Genomic DNA, 23,436 nt, shown 5'->3' on the forward strand with positions numbered 1-23,436 from the left:
ACTATAACCCAACATAAAACCACATTATTAGTTTAACTGTTGCTGGAGCAAAATCCTGGAACTCCCTCGGTGCTCACCACGTGGTTGCGTCTACGCTGGATGAACAGCAGCTGTTCAAGACGGCGGCTCACTGCATCACCTTCAAGAGTGCAGCTGGGGATGGGTGACATGCTGGTTTTGCCTAGCGAGGTTCACTTATTATAAAATAGATAACTTCGACGTTGAATCAGTTTCATACCTTTTACACGAACGGTAGAGTAAGTCGCTAGTTGACAATCATCAACCTCAAGTCATCAATGCAGCAATCTGTGGTGGGTGGATTATCCTTTACCAAGATGGCGCCGGCGCCCTCTGGCCGAGCGTGAGCGACGCGGGCCGCACGAGATTCAGCACGGGAGTGCGCAGGCGCCGCCAGACTCCCCCTCTCCACTATGGGGTGGGATGGGGGAAACGACGGCAATTCCCCGGCCAACAAACGACCGGAGGCAGAGAATTGATTAAGACAAGAGCAGAGTTCGAATTCCCAGTGAAACTCGGAATCCTTTTGATGGGAGAGCAGAGGAGATTTTGAGGACACGCCGCGCGGGGGGCGGGGACGAGAGAGTGACGCCTCCCAGTCGGACAGCGCGCTCTTGCGGCGCTGGAACCCCTCCCCTAGGCGCATGCGTGATGGCGGATGCCTGCCTGGCACGGGAGCGTAACGGACAAATGTAATGCGGGGGCGGGAGGTGGCAAGGAGCAGATGGCCCCGTTTTCAACGCACACATTTAACGTTGGAGGGTCAGGCAGAAATGCGAAGCAAAAGGTAGGAAACTTTTTGAGTTTTGGTGCGCTCGTAAATGGCGAGCCCCTCCATCCCCATCCCCCAACCCACCGAATGCCCATCAGTAAGCGGTTGCTATGTGAATGAGCTCCAGCCCTCAAGTGTGATGATGAGTGGCCGATTGACCTGTCAAGTGTTAGAAAGTAATGAACAGCCGCGGCCACTGCGTTACCGCGTTACTGGTGGTACCGTCGAGTGCATCTTTTCTGCAAGAGTTGTCGGTTTGAGCGATGCTGGCGCTCGGCTGTCAGGCTTGAGCAATGGGGCTGGGTACACAAGACATTTGATTAAATTCCGGAGTGTGGTAGGCACAAGTGCCAATTGCAACTCGACCCAGCGCTTTGAAAGAAAATAGGACCAGTTGTAACACAAGCTAACTTAACGGCTTGAGTATAATTTTGTAAATCGATGTGGCATTAATGTGTGCGGTATTAATACATTTGCTTGCTTTTCGATTTTGCTTCATTTAAAAAAAGGTGGTAGATGTGGTTGATATAAGCCAACAATCGGTCTATTCATCGCGGTGAAGTTAATTGCAGACCCGTTTAAGGTTTAGAAGGTTGTGATATAATTTGGATGCTGACCAAGTTAATATTGTGATAATGAGGTATGTATACTGTTCGGATATCTGCTAAAGCGTTCTTCCATTCACTTCTGATTTCATGATCTGGCAATCTTCCCCAGGGCATTTAGTCCCAGTCGGATATAAACAATGTTTCCCGATCTAGATCCAGATTTGATTTGAATGTGTGACATTCTCCATTAAACAACAGGAATACATATACTTGTCGCCGAGGTAGGGGATGGCTCCTTGAAATTTCCCCCTGGCTGAAAGCAATGTATTTTTGTTGTAACCCGATTATGCAATTCATTTGAAATTTAAAATGGAGTAATAACACACAAAAATGAGGTTGGGATAACTATATTAAGTCAATAAAAACAGCTTTGTTTAAAAAACCCCCAGCAATATCAACATCACAGAACTGATTGTAACATCCATGTTTTGTGTTGTAATTAAGCTGAACCCCCTCCCCCATTTTCTACTCTGTACTCTCAGCCATCCCATGTCATTCTGCACTGCCCCCCCCCCCCCCCCCGTTTTGGAGGATGTCAGTGCTCCTCTAACCTCTCTGGTCAGTTGTTTTGTTGTTCACCATTATTCTCAGTTGGATGTGGTAGGATTGCAGAGTTTTTTGACTTGTTGCATTATTTATGAGATTGCTGTGACCCAGCATTTTGTCCTGTACTCATCAGAACAAATACAAGAATGTGAAATTTCAATTATCGCAACAATTTCTACTGCAGGAGTGATTGGTCAAGGTGTTGCCATGGAGAAAGCAATGGGAACTATGGGCTCCCCAAATTCCTTGGTAAGTGAAAAATAGCTACAAAGTTTGAACATATCCCTTTTGGTTGCAGCAAACAGGTCAGTAGGTATGAATGCATGTCGCTTCCGCCAAGTGTAAAGGAGCCACTTTACGAGCTCAAATGATTATCTTAAATTGGTTGCTGATGTAACTATTAGCATTTCTGTGCTGCTGTCATGCTAGGTATATATCTGAATCATTGGCTGATTGAATCAAATAGCATATTCCTTTGGTTGTTTGTAATAGGCAGAATACAGACTGTATTCCACCAACTTGCGCTTGCAAAGCCGAAACATCAACTGTTGGACATGATTCTGCAATTGGGTCAGTACTTGCTAAACAATCCTGAGTGTGTTGACAGCTGTGTCCAGAAACAAACACAAACAGATGTTTCCGCCCTCTTGCTCCTGCTCTGTCATCCTGTTCTAATTTTCCAGATATCCATCACTATCTTAGTCTGATGTCCTAAACAAAATAAAAGTTATAGTTATAATTAATCAAGCTTGTAATGTGGCTTCACGCTTGCTGGATGTGACATACATTCATATGCAGGGATCTGTTCTCTGTAAAGAAAAGGAATATGTTCAAGTGTTGTGCCTTGTTTTGAATTGCCCAGGTGCCTGGGAAGCATGTAGTTCCATGTTGCTTTCTCCATGGCAAAACATCAATGAGTCAGAGTTGACTTGTGAACCAGTCTACACCTATCTCTCCTCCAGCATACATTGTTCTGATTGTTTGTTTGAAAAATGGCATTGTTGCATTGTTCTGATGAATGCAAGATGAAAAACTTTGGCAATGTGTCTTTCTTCTGTGCTACCAGTTCATAGTTATAAGATTACATAACTGGAGTACTTCTGGTGCTGCTCTTGGGCATGCTGTTCTACACTCCTCATTGAACCAGCATTGGCCCCATGGCTTGATGAAAATAATGGAGTGGGAGATATGTCTGGCCATGTAGTTAACTGATTGCGGTGGGATTCTGTGCTGATGGCCTACAGTGCTTGGTGGATGCCTAGTTTTGAGCTGCTAGGACAATCTTGAACCTAGCATGCTGGCAGTATCACACCAGAGGTTGCCCTCCATGTGAAGATGGGACTTATCACCACAAGGATCATGTGGTTATCACACTAACCAATACTGTCAAGGATATATGCATATGTGGTAGATGCTTATGTGGTGAAGCCAACTAGGTTTTGCCCTCTTGCTGGTTCTTTCGCCTCCTGTTGCATCATAGCATTGCAGCGATGTCCTTTAGGACTGGACCAGAAGTGGAGCATCAGAGCTGTTCTTAGAGATGGAACTTGAAATCCCCGATGAAGAAATCGTTTTGTGTCCTTGTTGCCTACAGCCATCTCCCAAGTAGTGTTTAATATGGCGGCTTACTGCTTCGTCAGAGAGGGTGGGTACTCGGTAATAAGCAGGAAGTTCCTTCCCATGTTTGACCTGATGCTGCAAGACCGAGTTGCAGAGACAATGGTGTGGGCTCCCTGGGCCACACTCTCATGACAGTAGATAACACTACTCCCACCGTGGGCGTGTCTTCTCTGCTGGTGGAACAGGACATCCCCAGGGACGATGATGAAGGGGTCTGTATTGTTGGCTGGAAGATATGTTTCTGTGAGTGTAACTATGTCAGAATCATCCAAATATAGAACATAGAACATAGAACAGCACAGAACAGGCCCTTCGGCCCTCGATGTTGTGCCGAGCAATGATCACCCCACTTAAACCCACGTAACCCGTATACCCGTAACCCAACTAACCCTACACTACGGGCAATTTAGCATGGCCAATCCACCTAACCCGCACATCTTTGGACTGTGGGAGGAAACCGGAGCACCCGGAGGAAACCCACGCACACACGGGGAGGACGTGCAGACTCCACACAGACAGTGACCCAGCCGGGAATCGAACCTGGGACCCTGGAGCTGTGAAGCATTAATGCTAACCACCATGCTACCGTGAGGCCCAGTCCCCAGATGTGAGGCGGATTTGAATGTGTATACCCACCAGTCATGACCTCAGCTTGTCCTAAAGCATTTTTATAGCCAATGTATCTTTTGAAATGCAGTTATTCTTGTTATCTAGAAAACCAGCTTGGGTCACCATCTGTGCGGAGTCTGCACATTCTCCCCGTGTTTGCGTGGGTTTCCTCCGGGTGTTTTGGTTTCCTCCCACAGTTCAAAGATATGCATGTTAAGTGGATTGGCCAAACTAAATTGCCTTTTGTGTTCAAAAAGGTTGGGTGTGGTTATTGGGTTGCAGGGAAGGTGGAGGTGTGGGCTGGGTAGGGTGCTCTTTCCAAGGGCCAGAGCTTACTCGATGGGCCGACTGGCCTCCTGCACTGTAGATAAATCTGCACTGTAGATTCTGCACTGTAGATTTTATGATACATAGTTTCCTTGTTCCAGTTACTGATAGTAGATTATTATTCCAAATTTACTGAATTTATATTCCTCAGCTGTTGTAGTGGGATTTGATTTTGTTTCTCTGGATCATTAGTCCAGGCCTTAGGAAATTATGGCAAAGCTGTATAAAGCACTGGTTCAGCTTCAACTTTAGTCTTGCATAGTCCTGTACACCAGTGGAGTTGAGAAATACCAAGGGGCAAAAAACATTAGTGGGTGTCATATATAGACCTCCAAACTGAAATGGTGAGGTTGGGAATGGCATTAAACGTGAAATTAGAGATGCATGTCAGAAGGGAATATCGGTGATCATGGGTGACTTTAATCTTCATATAGATTGGGCAAATCAAATTAGCCACAATGCCGTAGAGGAGGAATTCCTGGAGTGTATACGGGATGGTTTTTTGATCAATATGTGGTGGAACCAACTAGAGAGCAGGCCACCTTAGACTGGGTACTGTGTAATGAACAGGGAATCGTTACCAATCTGACTGTACGAGATCCATTAGGGATGAGCGACCATAACATGTTGGAATTTTTTTTATCACAGTGGAGAGTGAAATAGTTGATTCGGAGACTAGGGTGCTGAATCTTAATAAAGGAAATTATGAGGATGGCGGCATGAGTTGGCCTTGATAGATTGGGGAGAGTTACTTTAAAAAAAAATAAATTTAGAGTACCCAATTCATTTTTTCCAATTAAGGAGTAATTTAGCGTGGCCAATCCACCTAGCCTGCACATCTTGTGCAAACTCCACACGGTCAGTGACCCAGAGCCGGGATCGAACCTGGGACCTCGGCGCCGTGAGGCAGCAGGGCTAACCCACTGTGCCACCGTGCTGCCCGAGAGTTACTTAAAGGGATGACAGTGAATAGACAATGGCAAATATTCAAGGAACGCTTGGGGGAACTGCAGCAACTGTTCATTCCTGTCTGGCACAAAAACAAAGGGGGTAAGAGGGCCAATCCATGGCTTACAAAGGAAACTAGAAATAGTATCCGATCCAAGGAAGAAGCATACAGATTGGCCAAGAAAAATAATAGGTTTGAGGATTGGGAGCAGTTTAGAATTCATCAAGGAAAGACAAAGGGATTAATTAAGAAGGGGAAAGTACAGTACGCAGGGAACATAAAGACTGACACTAAGCGTTTCTATAAATATGTGAAGAGAAAGAGATTGGTAAAGAGAAATGTAGGCTCTCTACAGACAGAAATAGGGGAATGCATAATGAAGGGCAAAGAAATGGCTGAGAAATTGGAACACCTACTTTGGTTCAGTCTTCATAAAAGAGGACACAAATCAGATACCAGAAGGGATAGATGGAAATTTGGCCAATTGGATAAGTATCTGGCTGTCACATAGAAGACAGAGGGTGGTGGCGGATGGAAGTAGTTGATGCTAAAACTTTGAATATATTCACGAGGCAGCGGGATATAGCACTTGGAGAGAATGGGATCAAAGGCTGTGGGGAGAAAACAGGATTAGGCTATTGAGTTGGATGATCAGCCATGATCGTGATGAATGATGGAGCAGGCTTGAAGGGCCAAAAGACCTCCTCCTGCTCCTATATTCTATCTATGTATGTACCATATTTTAGAAGGATGTAAAGGCATCAGAGAGGAGGTAGATGAGGTAAAAGAAAAACGTTCCAGGGATGAGGTTCTTCAGTTATGTAGATACGTTGGGAAACTAAGACTGTTCCCCAGGGAGAAGAGATTGTTTAGCAGAGGTTTGATAGAGATATTCAAACGCATGAGGGGACTGGACGGAGCAGATGAAAAGAAACCGTGTTGCCATTGTTGGAAGGATTGAGAACCAGGCCATACAGATTTAACAGAGCTATGGGGAAAAGGTGGGGGATGACACTAGGTGAATTGCTCTTGCAGAGAGCTAGCACTGACACGATGGACTGAATGGTTACAACACAGAAGGTGGCCATTTGAGGAGGTAACTAAGTGTGTAGTTGAAGGTAGAGCAGTTGATGTCGTATACATGGATTTCAGTAAGGCGCTTGATAAGGTTCCCCATGGTCGGCTCATGAAGAAAGTGAGGAGGTGTGGGATAGATGGAAATTTGGCCAATTGGATAAGTAACTGGCTATCACATAGAAGACAGAGGGCGGTGGTGGATGGAAAATTTTCAGACTGGAGACCAGTTACCAGCGGTGTACCACAGGGATCAGTGCTAGATCCTCTGCTATTTGTGATTTTTATCAATGACTTGGAGGAGGGGGCTGAAGGGTGGGTCAGTAAATTTGCTGATGACACCAAGATTGGTGGAGTCATGGATGAGGTGGAGGGCTGTTGTAGGCTGCAAAGAGACATTGATAGGATGCAGAGCTGGGCTGAAAAATGGCAGAGGGAGTTTAACCCTGATAAGTGCGAGGTGATTCATTTTGGTAGGACAAATTTGAATGCGGATTGTAGGGTCGACGGCAGAGTTCTGAGGAATGTGGATGAACAGAGAGATCTTGGGGTTCATGTCCACAGATCTCTGAAGGTTGCCACCCAAGTGGATAGAACCGTGAAGAAGGCCTATAGTGTGTTAGCGTTTATAAACAGGGGGCTTGAGTTTAAGAGCCGTCAGGTTGTGCTGCAACTGTACAGGACCCTGGTGAGACCACATTTGGAGTATTGTGTGCGGTTCTGGTCACCTCGTTATAGGAAGGATGTGGAAGCATTGGCAAGAGTGCAAAGGAAATTTAGCAGGATGCTGCCTGGATTGGAGGGTAGGTCTTATGAGGAAAGGTTGAGGGAGCTGGCGCTTTTCTCATTGGAGTGAAGGAGGATGAGAGGCGACTTAATAGAGGTTTATAAGATGATGAGGGGGATAGATAGAGTGGACGCTCAGAAACTATTTCTTCTGTTACAAGGGGGCATAACTATAAGGTTCGGGGTGGGAGATATAGGAGGGATGTCCGAGGTAGGTTCTTTACTCAGAGTGGTTATAGTGTGAAATGAAATGAAAATCGCTTATTGTCACGAGTAGGCTTCAATGAAGGTACTGTGAAAAGCCCCTAGTCGCCACATTCCGGCTGCTGTGATAGTGGAGTCGGACACTTTAGGAACTTTCAAGCGGTTATTGGATAGGCACATGGAGCACACCCGAATGACAGGGAATGGGATAGCTTGATCTTGGTTTCGGACAAAGCTCGGCACAACATCGTGCGCCGAAGGGCCTGTTCTGTACTGTTCTATGTTCTATTTTATGAGCATATGATTCTATTTCAGTAACATCAGAAATAGGAACAGGAGTAGGCCGTTAGGTCCTTTGTGCTTACTCTGCATGAGAAAGTTGATCTTCTACCTTCAGTCTGCCTTCCCACATTCTCCCCATTACCCTTAATATGCTTAGTATCTAAAAAAAATCTATTATATCCATCTTGAATATATTCAATTTCTGAGCATCTGCAGCTCTCTAGGGTAGAACATTAAAAAGATACACAACCTTTTGAATCAAAAATAAAACTGTTCTGTGATGATATTATGTTATACAACAGTTACTGTTCTAGAGTGATCTGTGCTGTTCTGACAATTTACATTAATGATTTGATCTTGGAAAAACAATTTCAAAATTTGCAGAGGTCTCCAAATTGGAAGTTATTATGAAGAAAGAATGTGATAAAGTACTGAAAGACATTAAGCTTGCAGAATGGGAATGCAATTTGTAAACAAATTTCAACATAGGTAACTGTGAGGTGATTGGAATAGGGAGTTCACAAGCTGCTTGAATGATAGTCTGAATGGGGTAGAGGAGAAAAGGGCTCTAGGTGTACAGTACACAAACCACTAAAGGTAGCAACCAAGAAAGCAAGCCAAGCAAAAGATTCTTTTTGAGAGGGACAGAATTGAAAAGCAGAAAAATTGTTTTGACTTGTTTAAGGCCCTTCCTTTTGATTCCCTTGTTTCTCTTTTCTTTATTTTGCTGTTATCATTTTAATCCATGGATGCTTAGATTTAAATTGAGCAGGGGAAGAAAGGAACTCAAAAGTTATAAAAGAGAACACTTTTCAGCACCTGAGATATCGGTGGGACTCCGTTTGATTGGATTACTGATGGCCAATGAATTGGCCAAAAGGCCATGTTATGACCGGTAACAGACAGTGATTGGGTCCTGCCTGAGTGGGATGATTTTCAGAGAGCCAGGGGAAGGACAGGGGTGGGATTCTCTGACACCCCCCCCCCCCCCACCCCCCCTGGTTGGAGAATCGCCGGGGAATGGCGTGAATCCTGCCCCCGCCGTCCTCCGAATTCTCCGACCCCCCAACGTTGGCGAGGCATGAATCACGCCGTCCACCTCGGAGAATGGCAGGAACCGGCGCCACGCTATGGACCCCGGGGCTGCCCGAATTCTCCCAGCCGGATGGGCCGAAGTCACGCCGGCATAAATTAAACCACCTTATATAACAGAGCCAACCAGTGCTAATGGTTGACGCCGGACAGTGTGGAGATAGGTCACGGCGTGGGGTGGCCGCAGGTGAAGTGACGGCGTGGCTGCAGTCTGTGTGGGAGAGGGGGTTTGGGGGTGAGAGGGGGTGTGAGGGGGGTGGGGGGGGGGGGGGGAGAGGACGAATGCCGGGGAGGGGGGGGAGAGGACGAGTACCGGGGAGGGGGGGAAGAGGACGAGGGAGGTCGTCCACCTGGCCAGGCTGTTTGCTGATCAGCCAGCGATGTTGGCCGCCGTGGTGGCAGCCACACTTCTAAATGTTGCCCTGGAGGAGGAGGAGCGTGCCACGGAGGCGCACGGGCTACCGTAGAGGAGCATGCCACAGAGGGGCAGGTAGCAGCTGCCCAGGCTGGAGGGCCGCCCGCCTGACAGGACGAGGAGGAGGAGGTGGTTGCACCACGGCGGCGGAGACGCCCGAGGAGGCCCCGTGTGTACCGGCCCCGCTTGTCGTACCAGGACCTCCAGGACCGGGCATGCAGGAGGAGACTCCGGATGAGCCGGGGAACCGTGGCACACATCTGCCACCTGATGGCACACCTGGCACCGCGTGGCACTGGGGGAGGACACCTTCTCCCTGTGTCCGTCAAGGTTACGGTGGCCCTGAACGTTTATGCCACGGGGTCATTCCAGGCGCTGAGTGGGGACCTGTCGGGCATCTCGCAGGCATCGGTGTAGTCTGCTGTGTCCTGCACAACATAGCCCAGCAGAGGGGCGATGTGCCGCAGGCAGAGGAGGGGGGAGTGGAGGAGCAGCAGGATGAGGCGCAGTGCATCCGTGTAGTGACAGACGCCCTATATGCCATTGCAGGCCGCTACATCTAGTTCCCTATGGACTGGGCCAGCCAGGATGCCCGGGCAGCGGGCTTCGCCGCCGTGGCTGGGTTTCCCATGGTCCAGGGCGCGACCGATGGGATGCATGTCGCCTTGCGGCCACCTGCAGATAACAGGGCCTTGTTCACCAATAGGAGGGGGACCTATTCCATGGACATTCAGGTGGTCTGCGACCACCGCATGATGATCCTGCACGTCTGCGCTTGGTACCCGGGAAGTGTACATGACTCGTACGTATTGGCGCAGTCTTACATCCCCGGCATGTTCGAGGGACGCCAACCCCGGCTGAGTGGCTGGTTGCTGGGCAACAGGGGTTACCCATTGCGGTCGTGGCTGATGACGCCTATACGGAGGCCACAGACTGACGCGGAGAACAGCTACAATGATGCCCATGCAGCAACCGGGGTGTGATAGAGAGGTGCTTTGGCCTGCTGAAAATGCGTTTCAGGTGCTTGGACCGCTCTGGAGGGGCCCTCCAGTACCCGCCAGATAGGGTCGGCCGCATCGTTGTGGTCTGCTGCGTCCTGCACAACATAGCCCAGCAGAGGGGCGATGTGCCGCAGGCAGAGGAGGGGGGAGTGGAGGAGCAGCAGGATAAGGCGCAGTCCACCCCAGATGAGGAGGATGGGGGGCAATAGTCAGGACAGACGGGCTGGACAGGGGCGGGAGGCTGCCCACCGTTACCGGCTGGGCCAGCGTGCACGGGACAGGCTGATAGCTGCCCGATTCACTAACTAGGGGGACGTGAGAATCGGCGAGTATGGGCACAGACCACACGCCACGGCACCAGCCGACCATCCCCGCCACCCACCCACCACCAACTATCCCCACCCCACCCGCATGCACACCACCCTTCCATTGCACATGTCTATTTTAAAAAAAAAATATTTTTTATTAAGGTTTCCACAAAATATAAACAACAAAACAATATTAACAAAACAACCATGGGTAAAAACCCAAGAACAACAACCACCCAACTACAAAAGCAACTACTAAAACACAAAAAAAAAGCAAGCAACAAAAAGGAAAGAGATAACACCCGTCACATCCAACAAACCCATGTACACAATTCTCCCTCCCACTGAACCAAACCCCTGTACTGATCCCCTCAGGGCAAATTTCACCTCCTCCAATTTGATGAACCCCGCCATATCATTGATCCAGGCCTCCACGCTTGGGGGCCTCGCATCCTTTCATTGAAGCAAGATCCTCCGCCGGGCTACGAGGGACGCAAAGGCCAGAACACCGGCCTCTTTTGCCTCCTGCACTCCCGGCTCCACTGCAACCCCAAATATTGCGAGTCCCCAGCCTGGCTTGACCCTGGATCCCACCACCCTCGACACCGTCCTTGCTACCCCCTTCCAAAACTCCCCCAGCGCTGGGCATGCCCAAAACATATGGCCGTGGTTCGCTGGGCTCCTCGAGCACCTAGCACACCTGTCTTCGCCCCCGAAAAACCTACTCATCCTCGTCCCAGTCATGTGGGCCGTGGGCCTTATGCAGCACCTTGAACTGTATGAGGCTAAGCCTCGCACAGGAAGAGGAGGAATTCACCCTTTCGAGGGCATCCGCCCATGTCCCCATCTCAATCTCCTCACCCAGCTCCTCTTCCCATTTACCCTTCAGCTCCTCCACCGAGGCCTCGTCTACCTCCTGCATTACGCTGTATACATCCAAAATCCTCCCTCCTCCAACTCACACCCCCGAGAGCACCCTGTCCCGTACCCCACGTGGGGGCAGCAGAGGGAACCCCTCCACCTGCCGCCTGGCAAACGCCCTAACCTGCATGCACCTAAACATGTGCCCCGGGGGGGGAGCCCAAACTTCCCCTCTAACTCCCCCAGGCTCGCGAACCTCCCATCCACAAACAGGTCCCTCAACCTCCTAATACCTACCCTGTGCCAGCCCAGAAACCCGCCATCGATGCTCCCTGGAACGAACCGATGGTTCCCCTGTATCGGGGACTCCATCGAGCCCCCCACCTCCCCCCTATGCCGTCTCCATTGCCCCCAAATTTTGAGGGTAGCCGCCACCACCGGGCTCGTGGTATACCTCGTTGGAGGGAGCGGCAACGGCGCCGTTACCAGCGCCTCCAGGCTCGTGTCCACACAGGACGCTATCTCCATCCTCTTCCATGCTGCCCCTTCCCCGTCCATTACCCACTTACGCACCATCGCTGCGTTGGCAGCCCAATAGTACCCACAGATGTTGGGCAGCGCCAGCCCCCCCTATCCCTGCCCCGCTCCAGGAACACCCTTCTCACCCTCGGAGTCCCATGCGCCCATATAAATCCCGTAATACTCCTGTTAACTCTCCTAAAAAAGGCCTTCGGGATCAGGATGGGAAGGTAACATATCCCACCTTTTGAACTCCTCCTCCATTTGCTCCACCAACCTTGTGAGGTTGAGCTTATGCAGGCCCCCCAGCTCCTAGCCACCTAGACTCCCAGGTACCTAAAGCTCCTCCCTGCCTGCTTCAGTGGGAGCCTACCAATCCCCTCCTCCTGATCCCCCGGGTGCACCACGAACAGCTCGCTCTTACCCAGGTTGAGCTTATACCCAGAAAAGCCCCCAAATTCGCTGAGAATCCTCATCACCTCCGGCATTCCCCCCACCGGGTCCGCCACATACAGCAACAGGTCGTCCGCATAAAGCGACACTCTATGCTCCTCCCCACCCCGCACCAGGCCCCTCCAGTTCCCCGACTCCCTCAACGCCATGGCCAGGGGCTTAATTGCCAACGCAAAGAGCAAGGGGGACAGGGGACAGCCCTGTCTCGTCCCCCGGTGCAACCAAAAGTACTCCGACCTCCTATTCGTGGCTACACTCGCCATTGGGGCCTCATAAAGCAACCTCGCCCAACGGACAAACCCCTCCCCAAACCCAAACCTTTCCAACACCTCCCACAGATACCCCCACTCAACCCTATCAAAGGCCTTCTCCGCGTCTAATGCCACCACTATCTCCGCCTCCCCTTCCACAGCCGGCATCATAATGACATTGAGAAGCCTTCGTATGTTGGTATTCGACTGCCTTCCCTTTACAAACCCCGTCTGGTCCTCGTGAATGACCCCCGGCACACAATCCTCTATTCTTGTAGCTAAGATCTTTGCCAACAGCTTGCCGTCTACATTTAGCAGCGAGATTGGCCTATATGACCCACACTGCAGAGGGTCCTTGTCCCGCTTAAGGATCAAGGAAATCAGCGCCCGTGACATAGTTGGGGGCAAAGCCCCCCCCCCCTCCCTTGCCTTGTTAAAGGTCCGAACCAACAGGGGGCCCAACAGGTCCGCATACATTTTATAAATGTCGGCCGGAAACCCATCCGGCCCCAGCGTCTTCCCCGACTGCATGCTCCCTATCCCTTTAACCAGCTCCTCCAGCTCAATCGGTGCCCCCAGTCCCTCCACCTGCCCCTCCTCCACCTTCGGAAATCGCAGCTTGTCCAAGAAGCGCCCTATTTCCCCCCCCCCCCCCCCCCCCCACCGGGGATTCAGACCGGTACAATTCACCATAAAAGTCCCTAAAGACCCTATTAACGTCTAACGCACCACCTTCCCATCTCTATCCTTCACTCCCCAATCTCCCTGGCCGCGTCTCACTTTCGGAGCTGGTGTGCCAGCATCCAACTGACCTCCCCGTATTCATACACCGCTCCCTGTACTTTCCTCCACTGAGCTTCCGCCTTTCTGGTGGTCAGTAGATCGAACCTGGCCTGAAGGCTACGCCGCTCCCCCAGCAATCCTTCCTCTGGAGCCTCCGCATATCTCCTATCCACCCTCACCATCTCCCCTACCAATCTCTCACTCTCCCTCTGCTCTCCCCTCTCCCTATGAGTTCGGATGGAAATCAACTCCCCTCTAATCACCGCCTTCAATGCCTCCCAGACCTTCCCCACTCGGACCTCCCCGTTATCGTTGGCCTCAAGGTACCTCTTGATACACCCCCGAACCCTCCCGGCCACCTCCTCGTCTGCCAGCAGTCCCACCTCCAAGCGCCAGAGCGGACGCTGGTCCCTCTCCTCCCCCAGCCCGAGGTCCACCCAGTGCGGGGCATGATCCGAAATGGCTATGGCAGAGTATTCAGCATCCTCCACCCTCGAAACCAGCCCCCTGCTCAGGACAAAAAAATCAATCACTGGAACAGGCCTTATGCACGTGGGAGAAAAACGAATACTCCCTGGCCCTTGGCCTCGCAAACCTCCAGGGATCCACCCCTCCCATCTGACCCATAAACCCCCTCAACACCTCAGCCGCCGCCGGCCTCCTACCCGTCCGGGACCTGGATTGATCCAATGGGGGATCCAGCACCGAGTTGAAGTCTCTCTCTCTCTCTCTCTCTCTCTCTCTCTCTCTCTCTTCTCTCTCCTCTCTCTTCTCTCCTCTTTCTCCTCCTCTCTCTCTCTCTCTCTCCCTCTCTCTCTTCCCCCCCCCCCCCCATGATCAGGCCCTCCACCTCCAGATCCGCAATGCGGCCCAACATGCGCCGCATAAACCCCGCATCATCCCAGTTTGGGGCGTATACATTCACCAGCACCACCCGCTCCCCCTGCACCTTACCACTCACCATCACATACCTCCCGCCACTGTCAGCCACCACATTTAACGCCTCAAACGACACCCTCTTTCCCACCAGGATCGCCACCCCCCGATTCTTCTCATCCAGCCCTGAATGAAATACTTGGCCCACTCATCCCTTCCTCAGTCGAACCTGGTCCGCCACCTTCAGGTGCGTCTCTTGGAGCATGGCCACATCCGCCTTCAGATGTGAAAACACCCGGGCCCGCTTGACCGGCCCGTTCAGCCCCCTCACATTCCAGGTTATCAGCCGGATCAGAGGGCTCCCTGCCCCCCTCCCCTGCCGACTAGCCATAACCCATCCCCTGCCCGCCACTGGCCAGCGCCCCCCCGCTCGGCCTGTTCTACACGGCGGCAACCCCCCCCCCCCCCCCCCCCCCCCCCCCCACCCGGCTAGGACCCCTCCTAGCCGCGCCCCCCCCTCCATAGCACTCCCGTGAGCCAGCTAACTTCTGCTGACCCCGGTGACTCCCGCCACACCTCTGACCCCTCCCCACGTGGGGCTACTCCACCTCCTCCGTGCCCATCAGCAGGCCCCCCCCCCCCCCCCTTGCGCGGGAAAATAACAACCAGCAAAGGCCCGCGCTTCTCAGCCCCGACCCCGCCCCCATCACCCCGCAGCGTGGGAAACCAGAGGAAAGCCCGCGCTTTCGCCCTGCCCAACCCCGCCTCCTCTAGGGCAACTCCCATTGCCGGTCCCCACCAGCAGCTCCCCGCACTCCCAGTTTACCTCCCTGCCCGAACCCGTTCACCAGACCCATACAAAAAGACATAAAGACATCGCCCCACCCACCCTAAAGCCAACACACATCCTGCATGAAACAGAGAACCCCCCTCCAAAGAAAAAATTAGACACAGTTGCATTTACATACAAACCCCCATCCCTGACCTTCAGTTTGAGTCCAATTTCTCGGCCTGTACAAAGGCCCACGCCTCCTCCGGGGACTCAAAATAATGGTGACGGTCCTTGGAGGTGACCCACAGACGCGCCGGCTGCAACATGCCAAACTTCACACTGTCTGTGGAGCACCGCCTTCGTCCGGTTGTTCCCGGCCCTCCGCTTAGCCACCTCCGCACTCCAGTCCTGGAAGATCCGCACCACCGTGTTCTCCCACCTGCTGCTCCGCTCCTTCTTGGCCCACCGAAGCATGCACTCCCGGTCAACGAACCGGTGGAACTGCACCAGCACCGCCCGCGGCGGCTCATCCGGCTTGGGCCTCCTGGCCAGTATTCTGTGGGCACCCTCCAGCTCCAGGGGCCCCTGGAAGGACCCAGCTCCCATCAGCGAGTTCAGCAAAACGACCACATAGGCCGCCAGTTCCGACCCTGCAGCCCCTCTGTGAGGCTCAGGATTTGTGAAATTTTTCCGCCTCGACCGGTTGACCAGCTCCTCGAACCGTTCCTGCCACTTTTTATGGAGCGCCTCGTGCATCTCCACCTTCCCCGCGAGGGCAGCGGCCTCATCCTCCCTTTCGGAGGCTTGCTGCTGCAGCTCCTGGATTGCGGCCGCCTGGGCTGTCTGAGTCTCCAGCAGCTTACCGGTGGTAGCCTTCAGCGACTCAAGCAACTCCACCTTAAGCTCCTGGAAGCAGCGCCGAAGAGTCTCCTGCTGCTCCTGCGCCCACTGCCTCCACTCCTCGAGGGCTCCGCCGGCCGCCATTTTGTTTTCCTTCCCCCGCTTTTCCAGGGGCGTTGCCACCGCTTTTCTGCTCACCCCACTCCTGGTCCTGACCATAGAACCCTGGGGCTCTACTGCAGACCCCTTCCCACGTCGGGAATCATCAAAAAAGCTCCGTTGGGGGCCCTGAAAAGAGCCCCAAAGTCCGTTTCTAGCGGGAGCTGCCGAATGTGCAGCTTAGCTCCGCATAGCCGCAACCGGAACTCTGCACATGTCTATTGCAGGCCATAGAGGATAATGACAACACGCCCTGCGATGAACTCCTGGCTGTACATCGTTGGACAATGTCTGACCCATGGCTACGATACAACCCTCCACCCGGACCATCCCTGCATGCAGCCGTGACACTGCAATGCACGGTCCCGTCCTCTGCCCAGGGGGATGGCGAGGGCGACCTGGGGGGAGGGGTGGCATACTCACCTGGGGCCGACGTAATACCACCCCTCACACACAAACTGGCACTCACCTCATACCACACCGCCGCACGCTTCGGACAGAGCACAAAGGCAGATTAGTATATGTGAAAGTGATTTTAATCACAAACAGTCCATACACGTGCCCTGGCCCCTATATATCGTCTGTGCCCTGCACCCCTGCCAATTTACTCAGTGTCTAATTGTTTAGCCTCACGGGCCCTTTGACTACGTCTACGTGGTTCCCCAAACGGTTCAGCTGAACTGGAGGTGGACTCCTGAGATTCCTGCCCTGTGACTCGGGATTCCTTTGGCGGCCGTTACCTGGGGTAGCCCGGCCTAGATGGGCCAGGCTGTGGCTCGGGCAACTGGGATGGCGAACTGCCAGCCTGTCCTGCCCGTTGCCCACTAGATGCACCTGGGACCGGGGGGGGGGGGGAGTCCGAGGTGCCGCGGTTTTCCGGGACCTCCCCTATATGGGGACCCGGGACGGGCTCCAGCACCACCTCCTCCTTGGGGTGCCCGATGGCCCCCGGGCCTCTACATGGGTCAGGTGTGCGAACGGACTGGCCATTCTGGAGGCCCGCCCTGGTATCTACAAGGGTCTGCAAGTTTGCAGCCATGAGCTCAGGGAGTTGGCCATCTCTGTCTGTGTCTGGGCGAAGCCGGACAGCACATGGGCAATGGCGCCGATTTCCTCAGCGATGGCCTGCAGAGACTGGGCCATGGCCTGCTGAGACAGGGCCACGGCATTGGGCGCCTCTGCCATCTGCCGCTGGCTCTGGCTCTGGCTCATGGCTTCCTGTGAGAGGGCAGCCATGTTGTGGGCCACAGACACCGCCTGCACGGAAAGCCCCAGGCTTTGCATACTGCTCCCCATGTCTGACACCGTCGCACCCATTGCCTCCACAGCGGAAGCCACCCGTGTGGTTTCGGCCTGGGTGGCACGCATGACCAGCACCACTCCCAGCTCCTGGACGCGGGTGCACTCCTCCACCTGCGTCTAGAGCCGCCACAAGCCTGCCGTCACCCCCTTCGATCGTCCCTGGTTCGGTGACTGCATCGGGTCTATGGATGGGTGTGGTAACTCCAGGAACCCGGGACGCGTCTGGGCGGCAGATGTTTGCTTGGGCCAGGATGCCCTCCGACCTCCCGGCCCCTCTGCTGGCCCTATCTCCACCTGCAATCCTGGTACAGCTGTGTTGTGCGCACCAGTGAGTGTACCAGAAGCCTCAGCACTAAAGTGCCCAACCGAGGTGAGTGTCTCTGTGATGGTGGAGGGTGTTGGAGATAGCAGTGGCGTTGTGTCGTGAGCATCGTCCGACCCAGAATCCATGTTCCCCTGGGGTGGTGGTTCGTGTCCACCCGTCCGCTGTGTGTCACTGTCTTGTCTTTCGGAGTCCCGGGCAGGGCTGTCCCGGCTCGGCTGCGACAAGGGCCTGTGGCTGCCCCCCTCGTCGCTGGGTGTCACACGCCTGTGTCGCCGCACTCGCACGAGACAGGGGCGTCGTCTCCGTGCTGCTCCGGGCCTGTCCCAGTCTTGTGGCTGCCCTGGGGCGTTGTGTGGGCGTTGCATGCCGGAGGGGCTGGGCCTGTCCCAGTCTCTTGGTTGCCCTGGAGCATCCTGCGGGCGGTCGGCATCCGCGGGGATGGGTGCCTTGACGTTTGGTCCTGCAGTACACAATACAGCATACATGGTTAGACACAAAGGCGGTGATCGGGGGGGAATGGGGAGGGGGATATGGGGGAGGGAGGATATTGGGGTAATGGGGATGGGCCGTGGGGGGTCTCACTTGGTGGTGCGCCCTCTGCATCGGCAACCTCCCGGTCCTTTGGTCCGCTTGCCAGTTCCAGGGCCCTCTCCTCATGAACGGTGAGTGGTCTCTCATCAACTGTGCCCCCTCCGGTCCTCTCACGCTCCCTGTTATTGTGTGCGCGCTTCTCCTGTGGGAGGGGTGGGTGGATGGGTGGCAGGGATAAAGGGCAACAGTGTTAGGCAGGGATATACATACAGGCCAGCGGTTGTGCATAGGTAGGCAGCACATTAGGGTTAGGGTTGGTTGCACCGGGGGTGTGTGCAGCACATCGGTGGTGGGGGGGGGGGGGGGGGGGGGGGGGTTACTCACCCTGGCTGCCCTGACGAGGTCATTCACCTTCTTGTGGCGTTGTACGCCTGCCCTTGGTGTTACAGCCACAGTGCTGACGGCCTCTGCCACCTCCCTCCACAGGCGCCGGCTAAGGCGTGGGGCAACCCTGCGACTGTGTCCGGGGTACAGGGCCTCCCTCCTCTGCTCTGCTGCGCCCACGAGCGCCTCAATGTCGTGCTCCCGGAACCTCGGGGCTGCATGGCGTGCAGCCACCTTGTCGAATCTCGCGGGGGGGGGGGGGGGGGGGGGGGTGTCCCGTCCCGTCCCGTCCCGTCCCGTCCCGTCCTCTGAGCTGTGTCACCGCCTGGCATCAATGACTGGTATCTGAAACAAAAACAGAAAATGTTGGACAATCATAGCAGGTCTGAGCATCTGTGGAGAGAAAATGGAGCTAACGTTTCGAGTTTGGTGACTCTTTGTCAAAGCCATATATATTTTTTATTATAAATTTAGATTACCCAATTATTTTTTCCAATTAAGGGGCAATTTAGCTTGGCCAATCCACCTACTCTGCACATCTTTGGATTGTGGGGGCGAAACCCACGCAGGCATGGGGAGAATGTGCAAATGAACAGTGACCCAGAGCCGGGATCGAATCTGGGACCTCACGCCGTGAGGCAGCTGTGCTAACCACGAGGCCACCGTGCTGCCGTATCAAAGCCATATATATGACCATAAATATGCCATAGTCATTGATAAATCCAATAGGGTATTCCAAGAAACCTCATTGCCTAAAGAATGGTAATTAAAAACATTTTGTGGAATGTGGGCATTGCTGGCTATGCCACCATTTATTGCCCATCTGTAGTTGCCCTTCATAAGCTGGTGGTGAGTTGCCTTCTTGAATGCTGCAGTCCTTGAAGTGTAGGTACACCGACTCTGTTGTTCGAGAGGGAGTTCCAAAATGTTGCCCCAGCAACAGTGAAGGAACGGCGATATATTTACAAGTCAGGGCGGTGAGTGACTTCGAGGGGAACCTCCAGGAGGTGGAGTTCCCAGGTATCTACTGCTCATGGTCCTTCCAGATGGTAGGTTGCGGGTTTGGAAGGTGCTGTCTGAGGAACCTTGGTGAGTTACTGCAGTGCATCTTGTAGATGGTACACATGGCTGCCACTGTGCGTTGGTGATAGTGTTTGAATGTTTGTGGAAGGGGGTACAATTAAGCGGCTGCTTTGTCCTGGATGGTGTCGAGCTTCTTGAGTGTTTTGGAGCTGCACCCGTCCAGGCAAGTGGAGAGAATTCCATCACACTCTTTGAAGGGTCAGTAGGTGAGTTACCTGTCACAGGATTCCTAAACTTTGACCTGCCCTGGTAGCCACAGTATTAATGTGGCTAGACCAGTTCAGTTTCTGATCACTGGTAACTCTCAGGATGTTGATTGTGGGGGATTCAGCGATGGTAATGCCATTGAATGTCAAAGGGCAGTGGTTAGATCCTCTCTTGTAGGAGATGGTAATTGCCTGGCACTTGTGTGGCGCGAACGTAACTTGCCACTTGTCAGCCAAAGCCTGGATATTGTCCAGGTCTTGCTGCATTAGGACATGGATTGCTTCATTATCTGAGGAGTCGCTAATATGTGGAACTCGCTAATATGTGGAACTTGCTTCCAAAAGGAGTAGGTGAGGCAACTTAATAAATACATTTAAAGGGAAGCTAGAGCAACACATTGGAAAGAAAGGATATGTTGGTAGAGTCAGGTGAAATACAGCAGGAGGAGGTTTGTGTGAAACAATTTGCTAAACGTTTGATGCAATAACCTCACATTTGCTGACTTTGAAATCTGTCACTTATTTGCGTATTTCACTATCTTACCAATGTGCCCTTGCTTATATTGTCTGCTTAGAATTATTTACTTCAATTGAGTATCACCTACAGCTTTGAATGCCACTCCTTTTTACACCTCCGGTTAGAAAATTCAATGTGTGTGCATTTCAATATTTTCATTCGTGCAACTTGATTATTTAAGTTACTTAACTCGGTGTAATCGTTTTAGTGAAACCAAATATTTGACTCCTGTTACACTGTCTATGTGGGTGCCAACGACATAGGTAAAATTAGACAGAACTTGCATTGACAGGCTAAATTAAAAACTAGAACCACAAAGATAAATTTCTGGATTATTACCTGAGCTGAGATCAAATTGGCATAGGGTAAATAAGATCACAGAGTTGAATGCACAGCTCAGAGATTAGTGTGGAAGAAATGGGTTTTGTTTCATATTCAAATTCTGGTGAAAGAGGGAACTGTATTTTTGTGATGGCCTTCGCTTGAACTGTGATAGGACAAGGGTCCTGGTGAATTGTATAACTGGGGTTGTAGAGAGGGCTTTAAACTAAATAGTCAGAGGGAGGGGGTGTTGGTGGATGGGTGGGGAAGAGAGAGAGAGAGTTCATGCGTTGGGATATTTAGAAAGTTAACAAAAAAAGAAGACAGTAGTACAGTATAGCAACATGGCTAATGAAAACCAGAGTGTGACACAAACGGACAGAGAGAGTGCACCAGTCAATCTGGTCAGAGTAAGGAAAAATGATAAAATAGACAAAATTAAAGACTCTCTATCTGAATGCACACAACATTTGTAAGAGATGAATGAATTGATAACACAAATTGAAATAAATGAGTATAATATGATAGCCATTCCAGAGACCTGGTTGAAAAAATGACTAGGGCTAGGAACTGGATAGTTAAAGGTATTTGACATTTTGGAAGGATAAAAGGAAAGGACAAGGAGGTGGGTAGCTCTGTTAATACAATATGAGATCAGTGCAATAGTGAGAAATGAGCTTCGCTCAGAAGCTCCTGCTGCAAAATTCCTTTGGGTGGAGATAAGAAATAGCAAGGGAAAGAAGTCACTGGTGGAAGTAGTTTATTGGTCCCCTAATAGTAGCCCACTGTAAAATAGTGGAGATCACAAAATAATGGGTGCTTGTAAGAAGGGAACTACAATAATCATGAGCAGTTTTAAGCTTACATTGATTAGTCAGATCAAATTGGCAAAGGAAGTCTTGAGGATAGGTTCATAGTGTGTTTGGAACAGTTTCTTAGGACAGTACATTCTGGATCCTACCAGGGAACTGACAGTCTTGGACCTTTTATGTATTTAAAAACAAAAATTTGCTCTTCGGATGTGGGCATCACGAGGTAGATCATCATTTACTGCCAACCCTTGAGAAGGTGTGATGGTGCATCATCTTCTTGAACCACTGCCGTCTTTCTGATTTAGGTACTCCCACAGTGCTGTTAGGATGGAAGTTCCAGGATTTTGACCCAGCGACAGTGAAGGATGGCATTATGGTTCCAGGTCAGGCTGTTGTGTGGATTGGAGGGAAACATGCCACTCATCTGTTGATGAGATCACCGGTTTGGAAGGTATTTGGTGAGTTTCTGCAGCGCATCTCGTATATGGTGCACACTGTGCATCAGTGGTGGAGAGAGTGAATGTTTAATGAATGCTTGTAAGATGGATGGGGTGCCAATCACTGGGCTACATTGTTGAGCTCTTTGGGTGTTGTTGATGCTGCACTTATCCAGGCAAGTGGAGAGTATTCCATTACACTCCTGACTTGTGCCTCTTAGATGCAGAACGGACTTTGGGGAATCAAAGAGTGCAGGAGTCCGGAGGTTGCTTGCTACAGAATTCCCAACCTCTAAGCTGGTCTTGTAGCCATGGTAGTTAAATGGCTGGCCCACTTCAGTTTCTGCTAAATGATGGCCTCATATGTTGATAATGGAGGATTCAGCAATGGTAATGTCAAGGCAGGATGGTTGGATTATCTCTTATTGGAGATGGCCATTGCCGAGAACTTGTGTGGTGTGATGCTACCTGTCACTTGTCAACTCAAGCCTTGAAGTTGACCAGCTCTTGTAACGTTTTGATACAGACTGCTTCAGTATTTGAGGAATTGTGAATGGTATTCACTATTGTGCAATCTTCAGCAAACATCCCCACATCTGACTTAATGATGGAGGAAAGGTCATTGATGAAGCAGCTGCAGATGGTTGGTCTGCAGCGATGTACAGAGACTGAGATGATTGGCCTCCAACAAACACAACCATTTTCCTTTGTGCCAGTTATGACTCCAACCACCGGAGAATATTCCCGTTGACATCAGTTTTGCTTGGGCTCATTGATGCCACACTCGGTCAAATGATGCCTTGATGTCAAGGAAAGTCACTCTCAACCCACCTCTGGAGTTCAGCTCTTTTGTGCATGTTTGATTCAAGGCTGTAATGAGGTCGGGAGCTGGGTGACCATTGCAGAACCCAAACTAAGAATTACTGAGCAGGTTATCGCTGGATAAGTGTCGTTTGAGAGCACTGCCAATGACCCCTTCCATCACTTTGTTAATGATCAAGAATACACTGATGGGGCAAAAGTTGGCCTGGTTGGATTTGGCATGCTAATTGTGGACAAGGCATATCTGGCACATTACTGGTTAGATGCCAATGTTGCAGTTGTACTGGGACAGCTTGGCTAATGGTGCGTGTAATGAAGCCGGATTAATTGTTCTCGTAATAAAGGATCATTTGGACAAAAGTGTCATAACAAGGCAGAATGTCACATTCAGTTTTGAGAGTGAGAAACTTGGGTCTGAAACTAGTGTCTTGAACTTAAATAAAGACCATTACAAAGGCATGATAGGATTGATTACAATAGACTGGGAAATAGGTTAAAGGTATAGCAGTAGATGAGCAACAGCAGACATTTAAGGTCATATTTTAAAACAAAAATATGTTCCATTGAGAAA

At 51.5% G+C, this 23,436-nt stretch overlaps 1 protein-coding gene across 1 annotated transcript in view; it reads left to right on the top strand.

Moving 5' to 3' along the window:
* Positions 1–445: 445 nt before the first annotated feature.
* LOC119964467 (CMP-N-acetylneuraminate-beta-1,4-galactoside alpha-2,3-sialyltransferase-like) overlaps positions 446–23,436 on the top strand; it is a 617,002-nt gene continuing 594,011 nt past the window's right edge. Inside the window, 1 exon segment of the mRNA XM_038794008.1 lies at positions 446–805. The gene's annotated coding sequence lies outside the window, so the exon portion shown is untranslated.

This window comes from Scyliorhinus canicula, chromosome 4 (genome assembly GCF_902713615.1).
Source record: "Scyliorhinus canicula chromosome 4, sScyCan1.1, whole genome shotgun sequence".
NCBI classification, from domain to species: Eukaryota; Metazoa; Chordata; class Chondrichthyes; order Carcharhiniformes; family Scyliorhinidae; genus Scyliorhinus; species Scyliorhinus canicula.